General features: G+C 45.5%; 1 non-coding gene across 1 annotated transcript; it reads left to right on the top strand.

Moving 5' to 3' along the window:
• Nucleotides 1-230: 230 nt before the first annotated feature.
• Nucleotides 231-413, top strand: LOC144488541 (U2 spliceosomal RNA). The gene has a single exon (XR_013496617.1). It is a non-coding gene; the product is annotated as a U2 spliceosomal RNA (small nuclear RNA).
• Nucleotides 414-6,736: the final 6,323 nt, after the last annotated feature.

The raw sequence follows: 6,736 nt of genomic DNA, 5'->3' as shown, positions 1-6,736 counted from the left end.
CTCAGAGGAAACCCACACCAACACAGGGAGAACGTGCAAACTCCACACAGACAGTGACCCGAGCTGGGAATCGAACCCGGGTGCCTGAAGCTGTGAGGCAGCAATGCTAACCACTGTGCCACCATGCCACCCTGACTAAATGATGTATTTCTAAACAGTAATGGTAGCTTGGCATTATCCAATGACATGTGCCAGTAAACACTCGTAGGCAGGTGAAGAGCGAGCATAAGACTGCTTCTCGGCCTTTTGGCTAAGATCAAGTGTAGTATGGATTGGATGCTGCACTTGGTTGAGGTCATTAGGTTTCATATGAAGCAATTTTTAAAAGCGGTATCTCGGCCTTTTGGCTAAGATGCAAATGAGCTCAAGTCTTGGAGGAGGTGTTGCTTTGCTCCTCCAATCAGCTTGGTTCATGTAGATCAGGCCCAGGACAGGGTAAATGGTCGCTTGCCCTGTCTTGTCAGCCTGGGTCGGAAATGTCTCAACTTGTTGAGACTCTGAATTGGATTTGATTTGATTGAATTGGAAAAGTACAAAAAAAAAGACTGGTCTCAGTATGATGTTCCACCATCAGCTGTTTTATGTTAACCATCGCATTGGGGAATTGCGCTTTGGGTGACGTTATTGAGGGCTGTCGGTGTCTGGGGAATCTGCAGTCTCACTCGGGAATGTTGTGGGGAAAAACAGGGGGGAAGCGAAATAAATCCTGTAGCATTCCTGACTACGTAAATAATGTACAGTAAGAAGTCTCACAGCACCAGGTTAAAGTATGTATTAACCGTAAATAATGGCACCTCATGGATAGCTGCATAAAACAGCCATGCTCACCAAACGTAATGCAGCATAAAAGGATTGTCCATCACCCAGCAACCACACCTTACTGTTACTACGCTATTGGACCAAAGCAAAATAGGCTACGTAGTTTTATTTTTAAACGGAATCGCACAACAAAAGCTCTGAGGGTGCCAATTCAGTAAGAACATAAGAGATAGGAACAAGAGTAGGCCATCCAACCCCTTGAGCCTGTTCCACCCACCCATTCAATATGATCATGGCAGATCTGGACTTGGCTTCATCTCCACTTGCCTGCCTGGCCCCCATGACCCTCAACCCCCTGATAGTTCAAGAATCTGTCTATCTCAGCCTCGAGTGTATTCAATGAAAAGTAGGCTGGACAGAGGAGAGGGAGGCTCATTCCCATCTGTTTTATAGTTGGCTACAACTTTCCCATCAGGATATTTGGATGGTTTGAATGATGAAAGTCTAAGCGTCGAATCTTAATTCCATTCATTCTCCAGCGAGTCTCACCAATGCAGTTCATCTTTCCATCCAAACATTATATTTTCATCTATATCAAGGGGAGACAGTGGGGTAGTGGTATTGTCACTGGATTAGCGCCAGCGACCTGGGTTCGATTTCCGGCTTGGGTCACTGTCGGTGCGGAGTCTGCACATTCTCCTCGTGTCTGTATGGGTTTCCTCCGGGTGCTCCGGTTTCCTCCCACAGTCCGAAAGATGGGCTGGTTAGGTGCATTGGCCATGCTAAATTCTCCCTCAGTGTACCTGAATGGGTGCTGGAGTGTGGCGACTAGGGGATTTTCACAGTAACTTCATTGAATTGTTAATGTAAGCCTACTTGTGACTAATAAATAAACTTTACTAACTTTACTTTACTTTTAGTAGTTCAGAGATCCAGGGTACTGCCTTGGGGACCTGGGTTTGAATCCCACCATGATATGAAATATAAATTTATTACAAATCTGGAATAAAAAGTCTAATGATAATAAGGAGAGGCGGGATAGGCTGAGACTTTTTTCCCTGGAGCGTAGGAGGATGAGGGGTGACCTTATAGAGGTTTATAAAATCATGAGGGGCATAGATAAGATGAATAGCCAAGGTCTTTTCCCCAGGGTAGGGGAGTCCAAAACAAGAGGGCACAGGTTTCAGGTGAGAGAAGAAAGATTTAAAAGGGACCTGAGGGGCAACCTTTTCACACAGAGGGTGGTATGTATATGGAATGAGCTGTCAGAGGAGGCGGTAGAGGCAGGTACAGTTACAACATTTAAATAAGAACATAAGAACTAGGAGCAGGAGTAGGCCATCTGGCCCCTCGAGCCTGCTCCACCATTCAATAAGATCATGGCTGATCTTTTTGTGGACTCAGCTCCACTTACCCGCCCACTCACCATAACCCTTAATTCCTTTACTGTTCAAAAATTTATCTATCCTTGCCTTAAAAACATTCAGTGAGATAGTCTCAACTGCTTCACTGGGCAGGGAATTCCACAGATTCACAACCCTTTCTGTGAAGAAGTTCCTCCTCAACTCAGTCCTAAATCTGCTTCCCCTTATTTTGAGGCCATGCCCCCTAGTTCTAGTTTCACCCACCAGTGGAAACAACTTCCCCGCTTCTATCTTATCGATTCCCTTCATAATCTTATATGTTTCTATAAGATCTCCCCTCATTCTTCTGAATTCCAATGAGTATAGCCCCAGTCTACTCAGTCTCTCCTCATAAGCCAACCCTCTCAACTCTGGAATCAACCTAGTGAATCTCCTCTGCACTCCTTCCAGTGCCAGTATATCCTTTCTCAAGTAAGGAGACCAAAACTGTACACAGTACTCCAGGTGTGGCCTCACCAGCACCTTATACAGCTGCAACGTAATCTCGCTGTTTTTAAACTCCATCCCTCTAGCAATAAAGGACAAAATTCAATCTGCCTTCTTAACTACCTGCTGCACCTGCAAACCAACTCTTGAGATTCCTGCACAAGGACACCCAGGTCTCTCTGCACAGCAGCACGCTGCAATTTTTTACCATTTAAATAATAGTCCATTTTGTTGTTATTCCTACCAAAATGGATGACCTCACATTTACCAACATTGTACTCCATCTGCCAGATCCTCGCCCACTCACTTAGACTATCTATATCCCTTTGCAGACTTTCAGCATCCTCTGCACACTTTGCTCTGCCACCCATCTTAGTGTCATCTGCGAATTATGACACACTACACTTGGTCCCCAACTCGAAATCATCTATGTAAATCGTAAACACATTTGGGCAGGTGTATGGACGGGAAAGATTTAAAGGGATATCGAGCCAAACACAGGCAAATGGGACCAGTTCAGTTTAAGAAACCTGGTCAGCATAGACGAGTTGGGCCGAAGGGCCTGTTTCCCTGCTGTATATCTCTATGACTCTATGACCATGAAACCATTGTCGATTGTCTGGTTCATTAATGCCCTTTAGGGAAGGAAATCTGCTGTCCTTACCTGGTCTGGCCTACATGTGACTTCAGAGCCACAGCAATGTGGGTGAGTCTTAAGTGTGCTCTGAAAGCCACTCAGTCCAAGGGCAGTAAATGCTGGCCCAGCCAGCGACTCCCATATCCCATGAATAAATTTTTTAAAATTAAAGGAACAAGTCACTAACTCGCATTAAATCAAACTTATCAGGTTGTGCCATCTGACAGTGCTCTGATTTGATAAATTGCCTGATTCATATTCTCTTCAAGATTATAAAACTTTTATTCCCTTTTGCCTATGATTGTATCAATATCGCTCGATAATCCCTTGCAGTGCTCTGTGCCAAGTAAACCCCATTGTTGATCAATAAGGCTCGATCACATTTCCTTGCCCTGTACTAAGTGAAACTCCACACATGTTTGGCCATGGCTCTGACTTCCCATCCCCCACTGAGGAACTGAGCAGAAATATAATTGCGACTTAACCAAACAAAGTCAAAACCCGCAGCCTCTGACCACATGTGAAGCGAGCCTCCATCCGAGAGAAAACTCCCGGCATTGAAGGGAACTGACATTCCTGGATAAAATACACTAAAACTGCAGCAAAAGTACCAGAGATTCCAAAACATGGAAACTTTTCCCACTCACCATATCCCACACAGTCCAGTCATCAGCTCGATGCACTTTCACTTCAATATTAATCGCATTGTGACCAGAGCCCCAGCTCCAGTTTCCTCCCACAGTCCAAAGATGTGCAGGTTAGGTGGATTGGCCATGTTCAATAGCCCTTAGTGTCCCAAGATGTGTAGGTTAGGGGGATTAGTGAGATAAATGTGGAGGATTTCAGAGATAGGGTGGGATAGTGTTGGTGCAGGTTCGATGGGCCGAATGGCCTCCTTCTGCACTATAGGGATTCTTCTATGAGAAGATGGTAAGCAATGATTCTACATTCCATACTTTTAACAGTGAGCCTCGGGAATGTAAGGGTTTGGTTGGTGAACATTGACTGCAACAAAATAGGGCTGAAACTTCCAACTGTCCATTCCCTACACCGATGGATCACAATATTCCCTGAAAAACATAAGACCATAAGACATAGGAGCAGAATTAGGCCACTCGGCCCATCGAGTCTGCTCCGCCATTCAATCATGGCTGATATTTTTCTCATCCCCATTCCTTTCCCCCAAAACCCCTGATCCCCCTATTAATCAAGAACCTATCTATCTCTGTCTTAGAGACACTCAATGACCTGGCCTCCACAGCCTTCTGCGGCAAAGAGTTCCACAGATTCACCACTCTCTGGCTGAAGAAATTCCTCCTCATCTCTGTTTTAAAGGATCGTCCCTTTAGCCTGAGGTTGTGCCCTCTGGTTCTAATTTTTCCTATTAGTGGAAACATCCTCTCCACGTCCACTCTATCCAGGCCTCGCAGAATCCTGTAAGTTTCAATAAGATCCCCCCTCATCTTTCTAAACTCCAACGAGTACAGACCCAGAGTCCTCAACCGTTCCTCATACGACAAGCTCTTCATTCCAGGGATCATTCTTGTGAACCTCCTCTGGACCCTTTCCAAGGCCAGCACATCCTTCCTTAGATACGGGGCCCAAAACTGCTCACAATACTCCAAATGGGGTCTGACCAGAGCCTTATACAGCCTCAGAAGTACATCCCTGCTCTTGTATTCTAGCCCTCTCAACATGAATGCAAACATTGCATTTGCCTTCCCAACTGTCGACTGAACCTGCACGTTAACCTTAAGAGAACCTTGAGCAATGACTCCCAAGTCCCTTTGTGTTTCTGATTTCCTAAGCATTTTCCTGTTTAGAAAATAGTCTATGCCTCCATTTTTCCTTCCAAAGTGCATAAATAACTTCACACTTTTCCACATTGTATTTCATCTGCCACTTCTTTGCCCACTCTTCTAACCTGTCCAAGTCCCACTGCTTTATTAGACACCTCTGCACCAAGATTTGTCAGGGCCATTGGATGGGTTTCTGGAAGATTTTGACTGGGTCGTTCATAGACTGGGTCATCCAGATTGGCCCAGATATAAAAGATTTGCATTTCGATAGCGCCTTTCATCACTTCAGGACATCCACACGAGCACTTCATCTATTGAAGTATCACCGAGGTGTACTCTCTGTTGTAATGGAGAAAACGCAGCAGTCAATTCGCATGCAGCAAGCTTCCACAAACAGCTAGCTATGTGATTATGATCCAGATCCTTGATTTCTACGTGATGTTGGTTGGGGGATAAATATTGGCCAGGACAGCAGGGGTAACTCCCCTGCTCATCTTTGAATAATGTCCTAGTGCCATTCACATCCACCTGGGAGGGCGGATGGCCACCACAGTTCAACACCTCATCCGAAAGACGGCATCGCTAACAGTGCAACACCCCCTTTGTCTAAGACCACAAGAACAAAGGGTCGTGAACGAAGCCCAGTCCATCACAGAAACCAGCCTCCCATCCATTGACTCTGTCTACACTTCCCACTGCCTCGGCAAGGCAGCCAGTATAATTAAGGACCCCATGCACCCTGGACATACCACCTTCTTCCGTCGGGAAAAAGATACAAAAGTCTGAGGTCACATACCAACCGACTCAAGAACAGATTCTTCCCTGTTGCCATCAGACTTTTGAATGGACCTACTTTATATGAAGTTGATCTTTCTCTACACCCTAGCTATGACTGTAACACTACATTCTGAACCCTCTCCTCTCCTTCTCTGCTCACCTGATGAAGGAGCAGTTCTCCAAAAGTTCATGATACCAAATAAACCTGTTGGACTTTATCCTGGTGTTGTGAGGCTTCTTACTGTGCCCACCCCAGTCCAACGCTGGCAACTCCACATCAGGTTTATGAACGTTATGCTTTGTCTGTATAGCGCGCAAGAAACAATACTTTTCACTGTACGCTAATACATATGACAATAATAAATCAAATCAAATCAAATCAATGGAGTGTCATCCTCGACTTTGAGTCAAGTCACTGGAGTGGGACTTTTGACTCAGAGGCAAGCTGCCACCAACTGAGCCACAGCTGACTGAGCAAGCTCCAGATACCTCAATGGAAGACCCCCCACCACCAGTGGGTTAGGAATTACACATTGTGGTTTTTGAATGTCTGCTGCTGTGCAAATGGCCATCTCTGGATCAAGTACACAGACCTCGAAAGAAAATCCCAATGAGCCAGGATATTCAGGTGTGGCAATGGAGGGATCACTGGAGTAAAGTGTGCCGAGTATGTCTGCTTCTCTTTCCACCTCAATATATCCAGATAAATTGGACGGTAAGTGAGAGCCATGAACATGAGAGCTAACAGCACCATTCTGTGGACAGGCCGGAGTGCCAGAAGGACCCAGCCGGTCTGTCAATAGAGGAGATCCTCTTGTGATCCGACAGTGACGGGATGTAGAGTTATCTCCCATCCACAGTCTGTGCAGTACTTCAGAAGCTTTCATATGAATGACTGTCTTGTACTGATAATC

The sequence above is a fragment of the Mustelus asterias genome, unplaced genomic scaffold (assembly GCF_964213995.1).
Source record: "Mustelus asterias unplaced genomic scaffold, sMusAst1.hap1.1 HAP1_SCAFFOLD_1649, whole genome shotgun sequence".
Taxonomy (NCBI): Eukaryota; Metazoa; Chordata; class Chondrichthyes; order Carcharhiniformes; family Triakidae; genus Mustelus; species Mustelus asterias.
Note: the sequence above shows the minus strand (reverse complement) of the source record. Positions and strands in the feature narration are given on the sequence as shown.